The following is a 23,496-nucleotide window of genomic DNA, read 5'->3' as shown; positions in this document are numbered from 1 at the left end:
CAACAGTACCCACCCTTTGGCTGGTAAGAGGTGGTAGCCAGCTCTTATTTTCTGTCCCAGGTATGTGACTTGTGGTAACACAAACTGAAACTTAGACCTCTTTACCTTGTGAGACATATGCTCTCATTGGAGGAACCAATTAACAAATTATCAACATATATTAGGAATGTGACTTGCAGTGACAACTCGAGAACATCAAGCACCTTGTGTAACAATTGTGAAAACAGGGTAGGTGAATGAACAAAGCCCTGAGAGAGCATGCATCATGACATCCTAATTCATTTGAATGAAAACGAAACACAGTACTTATTATTCTCTGTGCATGGGAATTGTGTGAAAAACAAGAGCTAAATTAAATAAAGAAAGATTTACCACCGAGATACCACCAAACTCATAATGAGGACCAATGCATGTTATTGACGCAGGTAGGTTTTCAACAAAATGAGTCAAAACAAACAGATGAATTCTGTGTTGTCTACTGAACCAGTTCCCCATTGCTGTATTAAAATGTTCTCTACATGTATCTATACATGAATGGAATGTATCCTCCTTTCTAAACAAGCATGCTTCTAAGCGCTGTAAAGGAGGTATTTTTTTTAAAAGGTTCTCTAATATCTAGTAGGAGTGCTACAGTGTGATCATTGTCCCCAATGTTGGCTTCTGTAAAGGCTGCTCCTTCCCTGTGCTTGGGGTGAGTGGGTGGCTGAGCAAGTCATCCCCCCATTCCCATTTCATCATGAAATCTCTATTCTTTGGAGCCATTAATAACGTCTGAAGTAATGTTTTAGTAGCTGCCCAATTTGCTCAATCCCCTTGAAGCGTGGTGAGGAGATAATCTAAAAACTGTATGATGTCTTTATCTGGATTGGGGCTTTTTTTCTTAATGTTCATTAAATCCAAACTGCCTATGAGCTGTGAACCTTTGCCTTAATGTCATCAGCACTTTGTATATTTCTCTAAATGGACAAATACCAGTCATCCTTGGTGCATGTTGTGATCCCCTGTCATCATCAAAGGATAACTTACCCTCCCTGTCAGCTGAATAGCGTATTTTGGATTCCCGAGATAAACTTTTCCTTTGTCTAACAAAGGATGGTTCGATCAAACTATTCTCATCACCTCTCTGGTTATTATGTGAAAAATACGAGTGAATTTTCACTCTGGTATCTGTGTTCATTAGTGGCCCCCTCCTTCCACCATTGGGAGTTATGATATGCAATACATTTCAGATTAAAATGTACTTTCTTGTCTGTCTGTGCAGTTTGTCCGCTAGTCGAAGAATCTTGACATTCCATGCTACTAGCTGGAGGAAAAACAGGTGTCAAACTGCTTGCAGACATCCCCTCTTGATTTCTATTTTTACAACATGTCTTCACTATGTTACATCTTTTTCACACCACCTGTACCTAGGAGTGGGCACTGGTTAAAGGATAATGACTAACACTAGATCTGTTGTCATCTCTACTCCCATACATGTCAGTGCATGGAGGTGGTTTGTCCAGGCTTCATTACAAGGTTGGAGGTAGCCTTTCCGGCTTTACCTGCAAGGCTAGCCCTAAAATCTCATCCGGCACCGACACCCGCGAAAGGGGAATCACTGGGCCATTCCGACCTCAGTGGACCCGGTAATTCCCCTTGCGCGGGTGCCGGAGCCGGTACATCCCCATTCCCATTTGAGCCCCCATAGGGCTCAATGGGAATGGGGAGGATGGTAGCAGTGGTACCGTTTATAATGGTACCGTTGCTACCATCATGTTCTGCTCGCGGGTCCCGGTATGGTCACCTGGTCAGAGCAGGTGACTGCAAGGGCACCCGCGAGCAGAAGTCCTAGTATGGCGGTACGGTAGCAACGGTGCCGGTAGCAATACCGGTGCCGTTGTTGCCTTACCGCCATACTCCTAATGAGGCCCACTGTGTTGTTTACGTACGCATAGGAGTGGCCAGGCACTCTGCCTTGCTAAAGGAAAACACTGTCCCGTCCCAACGCTAATCATCGATCAAGCCAAACAGCATCTCTCAAGTTTTGAAAACCTGACCGTCACGGCATCAGTTCAAAAGTTCACCAGCCTGGGAATAACCACCTCTGACTTCACCTTCCGCAGTTGAGCATGGGGATGGGAGAGAACACAGCACCACAATTGTTGGACCCGTATCATCTCGAGTTTATTACAAGCCAGTACAATGTAATTATAGACAGAATTCAGCTGGGTGTTAACGTAAGATGCTTGTCACAAGATGACACATGAGTATGTATAAAATAGCAAAATAAATAGAAGAGCGTGGGGTACCTAGAATGTAATAGAAAAACATTAAATATAAATGTTATCTTGTCAGCAGTGCCATTTCATTCTTGTTGGAGTTGTGCTGCACTGCATCGACTTTCACTTCTTCCTTCCCAGGAACTGGCAAGGTAAACATTTCTTGTGTATTCCATCTCAGGGAAGCCATAGCCATGTTTCACAGATAACATATATTCAAAACATTGCTTTCTATGTTTGTACAGAAAATCACAGTCATTAATTGGCTACATTATTTCACAACAGCAGCAGAGATTGTACATAAACACATACAGCAAGCAGGTCTTTTGACCTTGCAAATGCAACCATTTTGTTTTGTTTGGCACTAAAAGCAGAATTAACTGGTTAGTTAACTGAATGTGCTACAAAATATAAGATGGGTGTGGTTCACTACTGGATCATGATAGCTAGTACTCATCAAAACAACATATCACACATTATAAAAACAGTCTCAAAACTCTTTGTACAAGATCTAAGAAACAGTGCAAAAATCTCATTGTGCAACCATGACATAGACACAGCTCATATTAGATTATTTTCCATCTTCATCTGACACATCCTAAAAAGGTACTTGCTAAAATTGGAATAACTAATTTTCCATATAATTTCCATATAATCTTAATTTTCCTTAGCCTTAAAGCCTAGATACAGTAATGAATTCATTCACGTATCTCCCTTATATCAAATATAGGTTGATACTTTGCAAAAATTGCAAAAGTGCATACGTTATGGCTGGTTAATCTGTACCCATAAACAGTAGACGAAAGGCAATTTCTACAAAAGCGATTAAAACAGAGAATGCACAAATCCCATAATGCGTCATATTCAATAACCAGATGTTTTAAGGTTTCAATTGCAATGCCACAAAACCTATACTCAGATGTATTCTAGTGACACTTGCGGTTGAGCTATATCTCAAGCCATGTAGTCGTTAGGCATACAAGCAAGTACATAGCAAAATGTATTTATTTAATTCTTTTTGCATTTACAGCAGTGCACTCAGCCATCAGGAATCTAGGCACTAGTTACAGTGAGTGTGACATGTTATTCTACAAAGTGCAACACCACACATAAGGGTTACAACAGGTGGGTCTTGAAAAAGCATAATTAGTCAGACAAATGCCTCATGGTGTGGGGGGCTTCTGCAGGTGTGCAGGTAAACATGAAATACAAAATTAGAGTAGGTGCACAATCTGGCAAAGCCATGCCTCATGGTACAGGGGCTACTTCAGGTGTACAGGTAAACATGAAATACAAAATTAGAGTAGGTGCACAATCTGGCAAAGCCACACCTCATCGTATGGGGGCTACTTAAGGATTGTAGGTAAACATGTATCTCGAGAGGATAGCTCAGGGGCAATGTGCTTGCCTTGGAAGCAAGATGACACAGAGCAACACAGGTTTGATCCCCGCGTCCATGCTAAGAAACCTCTGGGTATTACGTGGGTGGTAAATAACCAATTACAATTACTATTACAACATAGAATACAAAACTAGAGTAAGTGCACAGTCTGCCAAAGCCACACCTCATGGTATGGGGGGCTACTTCAGGTCTACAGATATACATAAAAGCCAAAGTAGGGGTATATTCTGGCAAAGCCACGCCTCATGGTGCAAGGGGGCTGCTTCAGGTGTGCAGTGGACAAAGTAGGTAGGATAGAGACATAGTACAGTATAAATTCAGCACAAGGCTGATAGGTCGTAGTAGGCAGGATACAGCCGTAGTACTGTATAAATGCAGTGCAAGGCTGAGGGGTCAAAGTAAGTGGGATACAAAAATGAATCATATTCACCACAAAGCTGACCAGTCAGGTTCTGTAGTTTGAGGCCATAGTACGGTATAAATGCAGCTGCAGCACAGGGGTGGGATGAAAATAATAACACACAACAAAATAAGAGTGTGAGCACAATCTGGCAAATCCATGCCTCATGGTATGGGGGCTACATCAGGGTTGCAAGTTAACATGAGAAGCAGAAATAGTGTGGGTGCACAGTTTGGTCAAGCCTCACTTCCTGGCATGGAAGGCTGAGAAGTTTCAAGTTAACAGACTGCAATGACCTGGGCCAGTAACCAGGTAGGTAATTCAGATGCATTATAAAGACACAAGATATGGATTATGACTGTAGGTAGACAGGTTTAGTGTCATACCCCACGTGCACGGTCACATTTGTCCAGTCAGAAGGGGAGCAGTAAAGCAGAAGTTTGCCCAGTGTAAAATGTATTCATGCAGTGAGTGAGCATATAGTAACAGCTATGAACAGGTTTCCCCATTCAATTTGAAAGTCTGGGCTGTGAGCCAAACCAATCTCTTGGTTTGGAAAAAATGGGTACAGTACTATAACAATACGCCTGGGCTGTACTCCAATGGTATGTGTTCCAATTGTTCTGTTTGTTTTAGGAAACATTTCTGAATGTTTTCTTTAACAATAAGAAAGTTCTAAAAGACTACCATAGACTACAATGCTTTTGGGCAAGGGCGGATTGGAGGGGATTGTTGACACATTTGGTCATTTAGCTTCATTCTACAGCCTTCAAGTGAAGCTCTTAGCTTCAGGCTACAGAGATAGTTTAAGGTCTAAGCTTCTGGATCCGGAGGAGAGGAGGTGGCTTAGGTAAACAATGCTTCGATGATATAAAAATCAGTCCTCTGCTGGGGGCAGTCAGATAAAGCTGTTCATATATCTGGAAGAGCTAAAACCGAAGGCTGGAGGAAGGAACTGGAGGACCAAGGAGCAGACTGGGCCAACTTTCTCCATGAAAGCCTTTGGAGGAGGCAGGGGGGATCATCCCTAATTTTTCCGTCTTGGATTTTGAGGTATCTGAAATTGCATTTTTGGACTTCAGAATCTCAAAAAGATGTTTATTTTTGCCTTTTGCTATTTTTGACTGAGCTACATAGAGAAGTATCTTTACAAATAGCAATCAGCTCACCACTTATGGACATATTCAAGTCATAATTGGCGGTTGTTTTCATCATGGTCATCCAAAAAACAATAACTCTTTTAAAAAATGTTTACCTTTTATGATCTTTTTTGCTAAGAGACCATGGTGATTTTAAAAGGTTATTTTTCAAATTGGCTTTGATATTTTTCGATTATTCTTTGATTGTGCCGACCACAAGCCTTTATCAGACTCCAAGCATCCAGATGTCAGCTCTCATCTCCTATCCTCCGAGCTGAGGCTAGTAGTGAGTATGAGAGCCTGTTTTACCCCTCTTTAATATCACATTGGGAAAGAGAAGAGGTAGTCCATTTCAAGAGATTGTGTAGTGAGGCTTAGTGAAGCAGTCAGTTACTTTTGAAGTGGCTATTATGCTTCTGAGATGGTTGAATGGTCTTGAAAAGACACAAAGGCAATGATAGCTGCATGTGCATTTATAAACTTTTGCATGTTGAGTTTGTTATGTCTAGTTACAATACTAGTGGCAATGTTTCCTTATGACTTATTTCTCATATTAAAAAGAATTACACTCTACATGAGAGTGTAAGAGCATTCATTGAGTATTCATTTCTAAGAATCACGTCAGAAGCATTTGAGCATATGCATTGTGTGGGGGCATCTACTTGAAGTGCTGTATATTGGCGAACTGTATATGGTGCATATTTTGGTAAGCTTAAAATAAGGGGGAAACCCGGGATGCACCTGTATGCTAATCTAGACGTGTGGTCTCTACCTCTTCCGGGAGTAGAACCACAACATTAAACAAGGCGGTAGAGAGTTTCAATACAGTCCACAATATTGTGCAATAAATTGTAATTCCAATTTAACACAAATAATCTTTTTTATAAACTAATTAAAATAGATAAACATATTCCAGAATTCAAATGACAATTTCAATGTTAAAACTTCTCCTTGAGAGAGAAACAATGCACTACATACTTACAATAATCCTATCTGGTGTAATTTGAAATATAATGACTAATTACATATCTATGTTTTGTTAGCTCATCTATGTAAGGTGTGTTCAGATAGTAGGGAGTATATTATTTACAAACTCTAGGAGTATCTACCAACTTTTCACAGAGTTACTAGATACTCCTAGAGTTTGAAAACAATATGCACTATTCTGTTAGGTTGTCAATGGAACAGGGAGCATGTCTTTAAACACTCCTGCTCGACCCTCTCAAGACCAGGAGCCACCACTATATCTCTGTTTTATTAGATCTTTATTAACCTGATCTCTAAAAATTGTTGTGGAAGAACTGTTTTTTTGTAGTCTTCTGATTTTTTGGTTTCTTAGTATTTTGTTTATTTTTGGTAGATGCAGCTATGTCATTCTTGCCTCCCATGTTTTGCGTAATGAGACAAATGAGTTAAGGAGACAGGGGGAGTACTTATCTTTCCATAAGTGAAATAGAGAAAGGTGCATAATTCAATATTTTAAACACAGAAGTTGACTTAGTCTCTCAAACTATTATAAAAATTCTATTGATGGAGGGGTATCAGGATTCAGACTTGAATGATTATTACTCAGCGGACAGAAATGCACCCCTTCCTGCCTCATCAAGCTTCATACGATCATGGCAATGCCTGACTTATCAAGTAATGAGGACTATTATCTATAACATTCTCCAATGGGTGTTGGACACACGTAATGGGTACATGTCATACCAAATATTGAGATCTATTCTTGCTTACATTATTATTCAGTGATTATTGACTGTCATTAAAAATAATGGGGTGTAATTTAACTGAATCATTAATAAGTTCAAAACCTTAAACCAGTGAATTAAGCATAACGCTACGTGCAGTTAGATTGGAAGTGTTTAACTCTTGTACAGTAAAGGGAATATAGGTTTGACAGTTTGACCAAGAGGAGCAGGAGGACATAGAGAAGTCAGACGAGAAGTAAATTGGATCTTCCCTTTCAGTATTAAAAAGCACCTGGATATCTAACAGCTAGCCTCATGAAGGCATGGAAGTTGAACCATTCTGGAACACCCTCTCTGGCGATGGCTTCCAGTTGATTATGCCAATACTGGCAGGGTTTGTAAGAGAAGTAGTACTGGTCTTGGGACCAGCCTCTGAAAACATATACGATACAATGAGAATGGTAAATCTCCCTTGCTAGCACTTTGATTTTTTTTTAAAACAGTAATTTTCCTTCTGATTTTGGTGGATGACAGAATTGCCAGGTATAGAGAGAGTTTGTTCCGTGATTACTTTAATAGGGGTTCCCAAATTAAGCATTGGTGGCCTGATATCGATTTTCAGGGCAGAATGTTAACCTGTGTCTTTATTAGGCATTCTCAAGGCTTCCAGATCTTTCTAGTTTTCAGTGGGTTTACTGTACTGCGTGCGGCTGCAGGTGTTTGGAGGAGAAAAGAGCACCACCAACAGAGACCGGGTCGCAACAAGAATTTTGAGCCAACAGTTCCGGCAATCAAATGCACTCGTGCCGCACTTCTCTGTGCTCTGCACGGCTGTAGGCATTTTGAGGAGACAGGAAATAAGCACCATCCACAGAGTCTGGATCGCATTAAGGATTTCTCACCAGCAGTTTCAGCAAACAACTACACTCACGCTACACATTGTGCTTAATACTCAATAGTCGCTACTGCTTTACATTAGAAAATATCAGAACATTTGAATCTCTCATCCATCTCATATTGAAGAGGAGAATGCATGGTCAGAACAAAGCTTCATTAAGTAGACAATGTCACAGATGGCATAAACAAATCACTCATGGGAGATCAAGGAAGGGTCAACAATTTGTATTAAAATGTTGTGGGCCATAGGACCATCCCTCTCCCTCTCAATTCCTTAGGGATTACCATTCCAGTCCATGCATACATATCCCCTGGTTATGGCTATAGACCAGTGACCTCTACAGTCTACCACTGCCTTCTACTACAGATGTCTCCCTGAAATACTAGATCTCTAGACTCCCTCAGGGATTGCCTATCTGCCCCCTCTATATCCAGTTGTTAGTGTTCCTATGGAATTAACACAGTGCCATGCACTTGCTCCATTGGATTCAGGCTTGTTTACTATGGCCCTTGCACATTTTCCTTTTGTAATTTGGCCATCTTCCAACTCCTCTTACTCCTCCCAATCATTCATTTGTCCCTTTGATGTTTCACTCCTCCTAGTTATTACCTCCACCCTTTCATTTTGCCTCTCCTTCCCCCTCTGCACTACTGCTCCCACTCTACTGCTCTTACTCACCCTCCTTTTACCTGGTTGTCATACAATTCACATGCACTCTCTACACTAGCACACCCACATTGCAGTACCGGTATACTAACTAAACCAATGCCCCACCCTTTGAAAAGACAGCCTGCACACTCTGCAGATTCCTCCATGCTCCTGCTGGTCTGCTTCTTCCCCATCTCTGACATAACAATTTACCGTTCTTGCATCCTGTTTCAATCTCCTCTACTTCCTGTTGATTGACCACTGCTCCCTAAACAATTACCTTGCTCCTTCTCCTCTTGGGGCATGTATGATGATTGATTCTGTTGGGGGTGGTGTCATTTTGGCGACTCTTCCTGGTTGTGTGCCGGTGTCACGTCCCCATTCATTATAGGGGTGTGCTCTCTCATCAGGGTACGGATAACCTCTTGACAGCGTCAGCTGCAGTGAATGTTCCTGGTGCAGCTTAGAGTGTGGGACAGCTTTTGCTTCTGGCAGCCTCTTGCTCTGGAAAATGAAAAAAAAAAGACTGGTGAGTTCCAGTACCGTGGAGCCTGGCAGAAGTAAAGGGTTTGCATTCAAACATATAGGCACAGGGGAAGGGGGTAAGGCTGGGTCCCTCACAGCTTCAACATTTTGCTTTAAAGGAAGGGTTGCTCCCCTCCTTGACAGGGTCAGGCTAGTGGCCATGTCACAATACATGATCACCACATTTTCAAATAACAAAGGATTGAACAATCAATGGCTTGACATGCTACCATTAATGTGAGCAAACATCCACTACTTAGCAGTAGACGAGTCTGTGTTCAGAATACGACGTTAGTCAAATGCAATTTCCAAAATGTTATCATATGCAGTTTCGGTACTATTTCATTGTATGAATACTCATAAATGACTGCAAAGGATTCCCATTTACAAATTAATGACGCTTCTGTGTGTGTGTTCTAAGTATTGCGCTAATTGTCAATATTGGAAATGTCATTTGGTAATTGGATGGCGTGTCAATGAACTAACTCAACTGAGCTTACTCAACCTGTGTTTTCAATGCATCAAGCTCCCTGGACAGCACTAACTTGCCCTGCCCCCCATGTCATTTGGTTCACGAAAGGACATTGAATGTGCTTGTTATTGACCATTTCACTCACAAGTCACATCTTTCCATTTACGTTCGCTGGGACTTTCAGCTCTTCGGGTATCACCGAGCATGTAGGAAAAATACCCTCAATAATAAATTGATCATGGCACATATACCATGTGCAATAGTCACATTCAAAGTGATCCATCATTTACAAAGGTGCCCCCAAAGTACACTAGTATATTTAAAAGGAATATGGGATTCATTTAAATTCTGTGGAAAATAAGTACACGTCCTCAGATTATCCATACTCACTCTGTTTCTATCTCTTTCAAATTAAGACAGGCAGTCAGGCACCACCATTTAGCACCAGATAATGTTCTCCCTCTTTGGGCACCTGTCTCAGGATGTGGCTTCCAAGACCCTTTCAGTCTGGGCACTAAGTCATGCTCTGGGATCCTTTCTACAATCCACTCCACTGGATAAGGCAGTACATTCAGTGCAACCTGCTCCCTTCCATGGCAAAGCTGTCAGCAAAAAACCTATATGGCTGCTAGTTTTGTGTTGGTTGTCCCCAAAATCGCTTATTTTGGGCCTTATATAGACTACAAACTCCACCTCTTTAAGGCATTGCCCCATCCTCGGCTCTTGTTGGAGTTTTGATCAGATTGGAACTATTTCTAGTGATGTCAATCCAAGAAAATACTCTGTCTCCCATAGGACAAAGTTCCTTCGTAGGCTGTGCAAATGGATTGCAAAGGCTAATTATCCACCACACCCCTGTCATGATGACATTTGGGCTTATACTGGAATTAAATAATTCCAGTGTCTATAAATGTACGTTCTAATTGCCTCACATGTTTATTTATACATTACCTGATGAAGGGTGCCCCTTTCTAAGGAAGGTAATATGATTTCTCTAGACTCTGTAACATTAAAAACGCCAGAGTTATAACGTGGTTTCTTTTATGGTGGCAATAATGGCCAATTTTAAATACAAATCATATATTGAAATCAGACGACTCAGTCTGAGCGAGCCATTGTTTTCACTCTTCCTATGCAAGTCTCTGAACAGAAGTTAAAGTTGATTTTCATACGTCATGTCTTCAAATATTTTCAAAGAGGCTCACTTGAAATGAAATACTTTTTTTTTACCAATGCAAAGGTTCAAATCATTTATTTATTTATTTATTTGGCATTTGTAGAGCGCGCCAAACCCATAGGTATCTGGGCACTGGAGCGCAGGTCTACAAAGTACAAGAGTTACCACAGGCAAAAATGGAAGACATAGGCTTGACATATAGCAGATTAAGCGTATTTGCAGTCAGTGATCCCATAAGTGTTAACAAATACAGTAATCATCATCACTTTTACAGGTACAGTTTTATTCACATAAATAATTTACAGATGCACTAAACAGATGTATTTACAGATGCAGTATTATTGTATATTGATGATACTGTAGACATTGAGGCAATGTTTGACGAGTACTCTCACTGATGGAGGACTACAGGTTGGATGTGAGGAACCATGCCTTAAATTTTCTGCAAAATGCGGCATGTGAAGGGTCAGCTCCAATGACTAGAGATAGGGCTTTCTAGCCTTTGACTGCCACAACTGGGAAGCTGCGTCATCTGGCCTTGATTCTTTTGAATTTAGTGACTGTAAGAAGGAAGGCTGAGGCAGAGCATGTGGGATTGGTGGTTTGGGTTGGAATACGCAGGTTTGTGAGATATTTGGAAGCTATGTTAGTAAGGCATTTGTGGGTGATTGCCATTGTTTTGAATTTGATTCTGTCTTGAACCGGTAGCCAGCACACTGTACGTCTGATTTCAGAGATATGTTCTGTACTTGGTATGTTTAGGGCCACCCGTAGGCATTGTTTTGAGTGACCTGTAGTTTTTTGATACTGCTAGTCGCTGTGCATGCCAGGGGAACACTACAATAGTCGAGTTTCGACAGAATGAGGGCTCTTGCTAAGGTTAGGCAGCTGTCGGCTGATAAGTAGGGTCTGCAAACGTTGATGAGTTTGGCAGTGTAGGCTGCTGATGAGATTGTTGAGTTGACTTCTCTGGAGAAGGTTAAGGAGGAGTCCAAATACACTCCCAGCATTTTAACTTCTTTAGAGATGGTGATGGTATTCCCATCAATTATGAAGTGTTTGTATTTGGGGTCAGGTTTTTAAAGCTGCGTTTGATTACCGACCTGGGGTAGCTCTGTTTTGTCATAGTTTAGACAAGTTCATGTTGGGCCATCCAGGATTGGATCATATGGTATATGTCGTTGAGGATGAATGAGTCTGTACCTTAGTTTCCAGATAAGTATCTGCGTATCGTCCGCATTGGTTGTATAGGACACTCTGCGTTCATCAATACGGACTGATAGAAGTTTGGTAAATCTATTGTAGAGCATTGGTGACACACATGTTCCTTGGGGTACCCCACAGAGAACAGGGGCAGGGGCAGCATTAAGCTAGGTTGGAGAAAACTCTCATGGTGCGCTCAGAGAGGAATGATTTTGTCCAGGAGATGGGTTTAGGTGAGAATTGGGCCATGTTGTCAAGGTGGAGGCACAGTATTTTGTGATTCACTAAGTCAAATGCCGGAGAGAGGTCTAGGAGGAGTAATATGGCTAAATTGCTTTTTTCAATTATGGTGTCCATTTGATTTTTAAGGTCGAGGAGTGCCGTCTCTATGCAGTGTCTGCATCACATCACTCGTTACTATTTCCCCAACTTTCTGAAGCCACACACAAACAACATCTGGTCTCTTTATGAGCCTGTGTGAAGATCCATGATCCCCTCCACTCTTTTAAAACATGGGTCTGTGGTTTAGCAATTCCTATTATTTTATGTTTCAGGGATGTGCTCATAATGTGCTGTTCTGTATCTGGCAAAACAAGCCCTGACCATTTGAGGTTACATTATAGAATGGTCTTTAGTTCTTAAAAGCCATTTGATGGGTGGCAATTTATTGCGAGTCTAGCATGTCTCCCCATGAAAATCATACTGGTAACTAGATGTCAGTGTTTTAGTGGATGAAGCCCCATAGACGCAAACCGGTAGGGTGGTCTGATCTCAAGCAGGCAAATTGATATGCAGTGAATTAATGTTTCCCAAGGCTAAACATGTTTTGTCCCTGTCAGGCGCAACTCATAAAATCATTATTTTTTTAATGTAGTTATAAAGAGAAAAACCAACATCATTTTTGCAAAACAGCCCTGCTTCCATGATGAATACAAAAGTTCAAACATAGGACGCATTTTGCATTTGGGACTAAATTCAACATCAACTGGAATATATCACATTTATACATAAATGTGCTTGATTCTGATACAAAGATGTAGCTTATGTACAATTCGTTTAATGATTTGTCATTTTTAATTTAACTTACAAACACTTCAGTTCCCATCCGGATTGATGTGAATGTTGAGCTGTGAATGTAACGTGCAACTTTCTTACTGATTAACTATTTCCACTTCAGAATATACGCTGTATAAAAGGCCATCTTTTGTCCAAAAGTATTGTTAATGTCCTGGCATGTGTCAAACGTGTACATTTAAGGAGGACATCTGTTGCAAAACTCACACACACAACACACAGACACACATCATCTGATGCATCTTTTGTTGAGTAGAAATTCAGTGAAGAAACTTGAGTGAAAATGATGGTATGGTTGCAATTCAGAACCAGAAAAATCATAGCACTTCGTGAGTTATGGATAGCAGGAAAACTAAAACCTACTCCAGGCACTGCTTATGCCATCACACATGGCATGAGAGATGACGTTACCATTGAGAATTCATATATTCATATGGACATAGTTTTCTGCCATCTCCCAGTTTCTTGTACCATTCACATATGTTGTTACAGGATTTCCCTATGAAATCAAAGCTCGCTCTTTTATATGCTACATGCAGTTCCAGGCAGAGGTACCTGTGAAACACGATTCATCATCTGAGTTACAATGGTACAAATCACAGTCTGTTACAAGAGATCACTAGAGGAAACCTGGCCATACCTAGCATATTAAAGTGCACTAGCTCGGTGTATTAGGAAGTTCTTTTGGTGTATTCAACATCATTAATGGAGTAAACATGTTGCAAATCTAATTTACTTGGGAAATAGGCTCTAGGAAATAATATAGGGATCATTTTGTACTGTGTTCACGGCCACTCTTAAAATAAAAGTGTATGCATGCCATCTCTGTTGTCATATGTGTCATCATCAGAAATAAATAGTGGGGAACATGTGGTGGTTACTTTGCTAACAAAACCTCATGAATTTCAGTAGATTTCATGTTTCCATTTGCAACCATAACATCATTGTTTTGACTGAATTTCTTTTATTTATAACAGAAAGTTATCTTAACTTCAATTCAATGTTGTTTTTTAATGGTATTCTCTAACAATATTTGTGTATCCCTAGCAGTCATGGTTCTAAGATCATAGCCTTCAGTTATGCCAGGGGCACAGTGACCCTCACTTCACCTCACTCTGGTCATGGCCTGGCCTGCAGGCATGCAAAGAGGATGCTGAACGAGCTGCATGGCCTTTGGCTATACCCCTGAAACAGCACATATATGTGCATAGTCAAAGCACTTTGAGGATGTCTTTAACATCTAACATTTACCAAACATTACTGCTGGGAATGCCTTGCTAGTGGACATTGCATTGGAGCATGCCAGTGGCCATGCTAGGGCACAGTAAACATAGAAAGAGAGCCCTTTGCATATAACCCATGACCATTCCCATTGTGTGCTGATGGTATGTTCACTGTGCACAGGGTCATCAAGACGTGGGCAACTGTCAGAGACTCTACCATCTTTAGCAAGATTGTATTGGTCCCATCAGCTGACATACTTATCCTGGTTAAAGGAAGGCGGTTGAGGGGTAGGATGTCACATTCTGTTCCTCGTGCTAGTGGAAATGTCTGTACAAGGGCTAAACAATGAACATTGGCAAAACATGTATGCAATCTTTATCAAAAGGTAAGGCCCAGTGTTAGTAAATATTTAACTTTTTCCAACTTTCTTTCCATAGTATCCTAAGGAACCCTTTTTTGTTTGCTCTGTTTTTATCCTGTAATGTCTTTATGAATGGATGAACATTCTTCAGCTTCACTTCCCTTGCCGTTTGCTCATTATTATGGGGAAACTGATAAGTCCTTCCGACAATCACTACTGGGAAACCATGTTTCCCCACTGAATTATTGTACTTTTTAACCTTGCACAAAGCACCTTACAGTGCAGTGCAATGGGGACACATTTGTAACACCCTAGCTGTTTACACTTCACAGTTTTGGTTACTTTTATATGTGCCTAAAGACAGGTTTGTGGCAGCAGATACATTTTTACAATTTCTGCATTATTTTTAAGTATTCACATTTGTATTTACCACATATGGCTACTAAATGTGTCTATTGCCCTAAATGGCTGTGCCAGAACATGTTTGCTTACTTCTTTGGTCATATTGGTAATTGCCTTTCTTCCTTCCTTGTCAGGTCTGGAAATCTCTTATAAGGTCATGCACTTGCCCGTGAAAGTTGTGGCCCAAGAAGGGGGTGTGACTGTCTAGCTCCAGTCCACATCCTTGATGCCAGAGAGTCTGGATGTGGGACTGGGACAAATGTGAACCCTGTATGTTGTCCCTGATTGGACAACTGCAGGTTGTTTGAATGGTGGAGATCCTTACCATTGAGATGATATGATATGGCATTTATAATGCACATATACACAAGTGTTTCAAGGCGCGACGAGGCAAGGAAGGGGGACCAGAGGAAAGACAGAGGCAATGGGCCTCATTGCGAGCTTGGCAGTAGTCGTGCCTGTTTTACAGGCATGGCTACCGCCAAACTCGCTAGCGGCACCCGCGATTGGGCAATAACCGGCCCATTACGAGTTGAATACCGAGTTGGTAAAGGTGCCGGTGCAATCACGAGTTCTGCTCGCGGGTGCCGGTATGGCCACTTGGTCAGACCAGGTGGCTGCAGGGGCACCCTCGAGCAGAACTCGTAGTATGGCGGTATGGTAACAACGGTGCCAGTAGCGATACCGGCACCGTTGTTGACTTACCGCCATACTCCTAATGAGGCTCAATGATCGTACTAGGCCAGGTGACATTGAGATTGTGCAATTGCAGGGGAGGTGGGAGGGGGAGTGCGGGGGGAAAAGGGGAGGGGGCAGTGCAATACATAAGATAACAGTAAGTTAAATAAACAATAAATAAAACAATAATTAAAACAAAAAATTAAAAAGTGCGGCATGATGGGCTTGGACTTGCTTTTAGCTTGGATTTTGGATAAGAAGAGGACCGTTGCAACAATGTATTCTGAGCCTTAGGCAGAATCCATGGACTTCCTGGTCGACTGACCAGCTCTCTCATGTGCTACTTCACCAGAAGCGTCAATGTTCCACGTTGGAGTCTGCAACTTTAGTATTGCTAGCATGTTCCACTAGCCACCTTCGCCCCAAATGTCAACTTTGCACCTTCAAAGCAACCTGTCCTGGCGCAGATGCTGTGACAGTGACTGGAAGGATGCCTGTCATCACCTGTGTGTGGAGACCGTCACTGGAACTCACTTTCCTCCAACTTGTGAAGTGTTCTGATGAAGCCTGCATTCTTGGCTGTTGTATTTCTTCATCGACAGAGGTTGCTACTTGCAGCTGCATGCAACCAGACAGTCCTTAAAACCTGCATCTCCTGGGCACCTGTCACCAGAACCATTGATAGAAAATCGAGTCCACAGTGAACCCCAAAGTCATATTGGAAAATCGAGTCTAGGGGTCAGTACACCTGGATGCCCTATCCTCCATAGGATAACATTTGGAATAAGTCCCTTTGTCTCCTTATTCCATTCCACTCACCTTTTCATCATCGAACCTGGGTGGAGTATCCAGCCGCTGGGTTAAACTTAGGTCTTGAAGAAAAATAGAATACATGCTTTCATCTTGTAAAATTGTTGTTGAACTTGTAAACTATCACCAACACAAACTTGCTGAAACCTACCTTCAGATAATTAATTCTGGTGAGAAACAGTGTGGCTCCTGTGACCTTTGGGCACACATACCTATTCATTTTAAGGTTTGGATTTCTTAAATTAGGTTATTGTCTTGTGATCTGTTTCCATCATTGACTGCATCTAAAATACTTATCTGATTTTTCTACGTTGTGTGATATTTATTTGATCCTATGGTGACTACATATATTTGTACCATCGAGAGTTGCGCTCAGTATTACCTGTTAGATTCATTTTAAAGTTGGCTCATAAGGCCTACAATAAATAGGTGCAATATTTTATGACTGACTTCCTGAATATAATTATTGTGTGCCACACTGTGTGCACTCATTGGGGGCCCTGACCCCACTCCACCAGGCCAGATTCTAGAAATCCATCTTTACATCAAGAGATAAGGTGGAGCTGTTGAAGCTTATACACAAGGTGTCAACCTTCCCCAAAGGGGCTGTCATGGCTCCTATAAATAACTATTTGCATTACAAACGGGGATAACAAATTGGGGGGTACCTTTCTGCAGTGAGGTTAATGTTTTTTAGTTACGATTCCTCATAGGTGCTATTCACTGATAGTGAGTAACTAATATTTGGACCTCAAAAATGTCATCCTGTAGAACTGTATACAGTATTACTTCTGCATTATGCTATTAAGCTTTTATGCAAATTTAAAACTTCCATGTTCACATTTTATTGTATCATGCTGCGTCCGGATCTTGTGCTGATAGTGGGAGACTACTTTCAGACCTCTAAAATGTCGTTCATATTTTTTTAGATGTTACTTAGCTTTTAAGAACATATCAAACTTAATTGAACACACTTTAAGGTTCCTGAGTATATTTTCTTGATAGTAAGTGACTATATTTTGACCTCTAAAATTTAATTTTATGAAGTTATATATCATGTTCTGTGATGTCGTGCCATGTTATGTAATTCTATGTTATGTCATGCTTTGGTACTTTTTTCAAATGTAATACTTAACCTGTTCAAACTTTAAAATGTCATTCTTAATAAGCATACTTTGCTTATTTTAATGATCCCAACCGTGTGTTTCTTATACTTCAATATTACTCTAATTTTTTCTGGGAATGTAAAAATTAACATCAACCTAGTGTGGAAATAGTATGATATGTGTTACTTGACTCTGATGTCTCACCCCTATAGGACATGCCCCTGCTAACTCCTGGGTATGTATATGGGCAGCTAGCAGATCTCACCCACTCCCTTCTCCATCAGAACAGTCAGAGCACCTGGAGATCATGTAAATGGTAGCAGACTGTGGTCTATAGCCCACTAAGATAACATTCTACTCGTGATATGATATGATATGATATGATATGATATGATATGATATGATATGGCATTTATAACGTGCATTTACACAAGTGTTTCAAGGTGCTGTCCATCTGGGATCTGAATTAAACATGACAGCTTGTTACACATTTATCATGGCCTTCAACCAATTGTAGATTTAAATTAGTTGCTTACATGGATAGAACACAGACATGAAATATATCCTATTATCTGATGATGGTGGAAAGGTAGCTGCTATGAGGAGGAAATATCATTTAGAAAAAAGAAATTTGGGATAGATCCCCTCCATCTTTAGCCATGCATTAATAATAATAATATTTTAGCATTTATATAGCACTATGAACCCTCAGGAATCTGAGCGCTGCTTATTATTACCCACTGTGTGTGGTGCTCATTTATCGACCTCGGAAGGATGAAAAGCTGAAAACCATATAATTCATGCACACTTGCAACATATGAAATCCTGATTCGATCTGTTCACTTCGTAGTTACACTTGTCTCTAATGTGTTCTTCTTTACTCTCCTTTTCATGTATACGCATTCATTGGGATTGCCACTGGGAAAAATGAAAAATGAAAAGAACATAATTTGACTCATCAGTAACGCCAACATTTGAATGGCAGGAATACAATATTGTTCAATATGTATTAGACCCCAACTAATTACAGCAAGCATGTGCTAAACAAAACTTGAAGGATAACTCTTCTTGCTGGAGAAGTAATCATGTGGATGCCTAGTACTCACTGACATTCCTGAAAAGCAAAATTGTTGTTACTGTAATTGGTTAGAAGAAATGCAAAACACATTCAAATTAATGTATAGATGATGTATCCCCATAACTAGTAATCCTCAGTAACTGATCCAGATTGCCACTAGTTGCCAACTTCCTGATGGACATCATATACAAGGAGATTGCTAAGCATGAAACTAGAAAACTGGACACATGCTGAGGATATGACTTTGGATCAGTGGCCTAACCACTCAGGATTAACTGGAGAAGGTACGTAAAGTTTCCAAGATTATCCCATTCCATTTGTTGATTGACTTTGAAATATCTGTATCTTGTGGTATTTTGATCCCTCTTGTCTGATATCCTCACTTCACAGGTTGCATTAAAAGCTGGTGAGGATAAACCATACCTTACCATCATCTTTGGCGTGAAGCTTTGGCGTAAAGCGCTATATAAAATGTTAATAAATACAAATACAAATCTTAAATGAGGTCCCATGACATTTTCTGTTTTTTCAGGTTTGCTTTGTTTCTACAGTCTTTTGTACTTCCATGTATTGAAAAGTAATCAATAATATTATAAACACAAAAACGTGGCATATGGGGGGTTTGGAAAAATAAACTCCCAAACAAGAGGATAGGTATGTGGGAAGTGTGTAGGAGTATATTTAAACTATGCCTATTCAGTTTTGCTTTTCCTTTCTTCTATTCTTTTTCTGATCTACAAGGTGTTATGTATTGACACTGACAGTAGCCAGTAAAGAGGGAACAAACTCATACATTTCTGTGAAAGGTTTGCAGTAGAGATTATGATGGATGTACTTCAATGAAACTAGGCCAATAGTTAAAAACAAGTGGTCATTTCCCTTAGTTTAGGCTAGGGATTTCTTGCCTAGTGTCCCATGTTCTGGTAGCAGCAACACATGTGAGATTTGAGACACATCAATGCAAACTCTAACTGGTGTAGGATAAAGTAGAGGGCAGCAAGTCAAGAACTCCACACAATAAAGCTTGCATCTCAGTGCCATATTTGCACAAGGGGAATGCAATTTGTGCTGGAAAACTGATTAGCACTTATGCAGATTCAGTGTGAATTCACTCATGCAATTTCACATTTCAATTTCAATTTCACTATTTCCACGTGTGGAAAAAGCATTTGGATTCATTCACATTTATGTTAACGTGTCATATTTTTTAATGGGTAGTCTGTAAATGCATAGGTAGAGGTTTACCATAGATCAAATAACAGCTTCTTAGTTTCTTTTTTTTCACTTTTTCACTGGCAGACTAATAAAAGTATACTGATATATTGGGGGCAGTATCATCTTGTTCCCTTGGTTTTACCACCTGTGCTGACCTTAGAACCTCACTTTTGATAGCACTTTCCAGTCGGGAATATTAATGACTGTCACCTGTGGTCCAGGAAATTGTGGATAGTTTATTGTTCTTATTAGAGTGCACTAAGAATGGGTGTAATAACACACTCAGTAACTTCAGATCACGGATCAAGATTATGGATATCCCCCCGTGTCAGTGTGCATACATGACCAGTAACGGCCCGCCAACCCAAGCCTAGACAGACCCAAGCAAAGCGAGGGCCACAGCGAGGGCTGTGGTCCATTACTGGACATGTACGCCCCGGGTTTCCATCTGGAGTGCAAATTGATTTTTTGTATTCTTTCCATGGGAGAAACAGGATACGCGCGTATTGCACGAGCCTAATCTCTAATGGAAACAAACAAAAATAAAGAAGGCGCTGCCATTGTAAGAGGTGTCTTGTCCCTTTTCTATTTCCATGGTGGGCACCGAGGATGGGAGGGAGTTCCAGGACAGGACCAGGACTGGAACAGAAAGCTCTGGTCCAGCGGGTAAGTGGGGAGGAAGGAAGGGATGTGGTGGAAGGGTGCTGATGTCTCAGAGGGGTGGAAGGAGTATGGGCGCATAAGGAAGCAACACATAGAGTCTCCTTGTTCCCTCCCTACCATAAAGATTGCACCATCCGGGGAAGGTCTAACGTGGCTGAAAAATGTGGGTGGACACCCTGTGTTCTTAACTGCATTTCTAGCCAACTGATTGGCTAAGCGCCCTTCCCCGGTTTCAGATGAAGATGAACACAACTTTATTTCTTCTTCTTAAATACAATTAGATTTCATATAATAGCTTGATAGTTAAATGTTGAGTTATATTAGTGGTATGTATACTGCACTCTGCTGCTATTTGTATAGTCTCGAAGCACTGTCGCAAATTTGAAGGGGAAGGGAGTGGATTATGCTAGCATTGGGAGAGAGAACATGCAATATATGTTTGCTGTTGGGTTGATGTGGTCATACCAAAAGTACCTGATCTCTGCATGCATGTCTAAGTATTATGGTCTGTTGAGAGCAGAGATACATTTGTGTTCAAATGGGATCTTTGTTTGCCTACGGTGCAACCATGACTCTCCCTTCAAAATCAGATGGAATGAAAATGAACCAGAGCCTAGTATGCATTAGCTGTGCTATGTTAGTGGGTTGTAGAGGAGGTGGGTTCTGTTTGATGTACTTTGGGAGGGGTGTTCAACTGCCCTTTGTGGGTACATGTTTAGTGCACTGGAACACAGAATGTGAGCATGTCAGTGAAAGGGACAGTACATGGATACTTCAATGGGCAATTGGATAGGAGGTGCAATCAATGTTGAAGCCAGATACAGCACATAATAATATGCTGGTGCAAGTCTGGGAAGGCATAACCACATTAGAAGATATAGCGAATAATTAAACATGCCTAAAAAGTTGTAACAACCTGATTTCCGCCTTGCACTACTAGCACTTTCATCTGCAGACATACACAATTTAGCTTTTTCATTTTGCCCCTATCAATCCACCCAACTGTCTCACAAGTAAATACATTGCATATGATGTGCAACAAGGATGTGGGAATGCTAATGTCTACGGGAGGCTTGCACTGTTGCTCCAGAGAAAGAGCTGACTGAGATTTGACAAACTCAGCTATGTTCACCCTCCTTGGTATATTGACTTGCAGGCTGAGAGCTGTCTCAAAGGTCATGATAACTTGCTCAGGAGCTTTGATCAGAGGGCTTGCTCGAACATTTGCCTGTCATACAAATGAAGAGTGTTTTTCAGAATGTTTGTCAGGCAATGAGCACATGGTTCAGAATCCAAGGTTGTTCCTTTCAGAAGTCTACCTAGTGTCTCCAACCTGCCTCAAGTCCCTTTCACAAAGCACTCTTATCCACAGGTCAAGCATGAAGGTCCCCTCGCTGGATTCACTGACTTGGTGTTGAGCAAATCCCATTGTGTTTGATTTAGAATTATGGTAAAATCCTGAGTTTCTTTTAAGAAGGTCAACGAGATGCAGAGCGGGAAATATAAATGTCTGAGTGTAGATTCCTTAAAGTGCCCCACACATCCAGGTTCTGTGGCTTCAGGAAGGTGAAGAGAAATATGCAGGGTAAAGATGTTTGGGAGTAGGATATTCCCTTTCCTTACCTCACAAAAATGGAAAGCAATGACCAACAGGTAAGAATTATTATGGATTTCTCATTTGCTTTTCACATTGAGACAAACATTTACAACAAGGGAGAAGAGTGATATGCCGGTAAGTTGCTCCTAATGTGGGGAACATTTACCAGCCCCACAGAAATTCCCTACAACAAAAACTGTATTTTAGCAGTTACAAATAAATGGCTGTGCTTTTGGTCTGCTGAGCACATAGGGGGTTGAACACAGCCACCCCAAGGAAAGCTGCATTTTGTTTTCATTCATGTGGATCCCGAGAAAACAAATCAAATTCAGAATGGCTGTGCATTGCTGGTCTGTCATTTAAACATTCCAGGCTGCACAAGAAAATGACCTACATTTCGAACAGCATCGCACTGGTGCCTACTTTCATTTCAAACATCACACAGTTTTGTTCTATTAAACTACAGCCCTGGCCGTGTATTTCATTTTCAACACCATCAGATAAGGCCATCCTTCCCAAAGCGGCAATGTGTCATCAGTAAAGTCCATGAAAAGCAAAAGAATTCTGCTTCAAATTCGCACAGCTTAGATTTACCTTTTTGAAATAAAATAACATACGCAAAGTGCTCTCTCTTGCTCGTGTCAATTACCAAGAAACCATTTTCAAACATATCTCTGTTTCTAGATCTTTAAAAGGCATTTTTGAAAATTAATGCAGAGGGAAGCTGTGTGCAGGAAAAAAACACATTTTGTCAAATGAACATGATAAAAAAATGAACACGTGTAAATCTGTTGTTGCAAAGCAGAAAATGACCTTGGAAAAGCTAAATGGGAAATAATACTGTAGCTCGCACAGAAACATAATTATACATTTGGGGAGAGGGGCTGCAAAGATATCTAGAGTGTGCTTTTCCCCGCAAAAAGGACTTTAAGTAGCCTGGCTCAGGCCAGGAATTTCTGTCAAACCAGTTTTGCAGCAAGGCCAATGCCGCACCTCCCCGTGAACTAATACTGCAAGGGCAGGGGCTATGTTCCCATGGACCTGCCCGTGGGATAATTACAGGTTATCCCAGACTGCCAGGCAGAACTGCTCCCAAGGACAAAGGATGGGGGAAAGCACTGAGCTTTGCCACGTAGTGTGATTTCCTCTGCATTTGTTCCCAGTATCCACTGGAGGACTTCAAAGGGAGATCATGGCAACCCTTGTGGAAGCTGACCCAGGGAAGACATTTTGGCTTTGGGGTTGGACAGACCACCCATATTTGGGGACAAATCCAGCCCATTTGATTTAAAGACCTTTTCTTATTAAGACATTGTTCTCTGCAATCTGAATAAGCAGTAATGTGATGTTATGACAGTTTCAGTGTGGTTTTTGGACAAGCATAATAAGACAATGTGCATCTCTCTGGCACTTGGGGAAATGAAATGGCTGGGAAAATGCATTTCTGGGGGAAGCATAAATGGCACAAATATTAA

The sequence above is a fragment of the Ambystoma mexicanum genome, chromosome 5q, assembly GCF_040938575.1.
Source record: "Ambystoma mexicanum isolate Mex_15411 chromosome 5q, UKY_AmexF1_1, whole genome shotgun sequence".
NCBI classification, from domain to species: Eukaryota; Metazoa; Chordata; class Amphibia; order Caudata; family Ambystomatidae; genus Ambystoma; species Ambystoma mexicanum.
The sequence above is the reverse complement of the archived record's forward strand: the minus strand, read 5'-3'. Positions refer to the sequence as shown.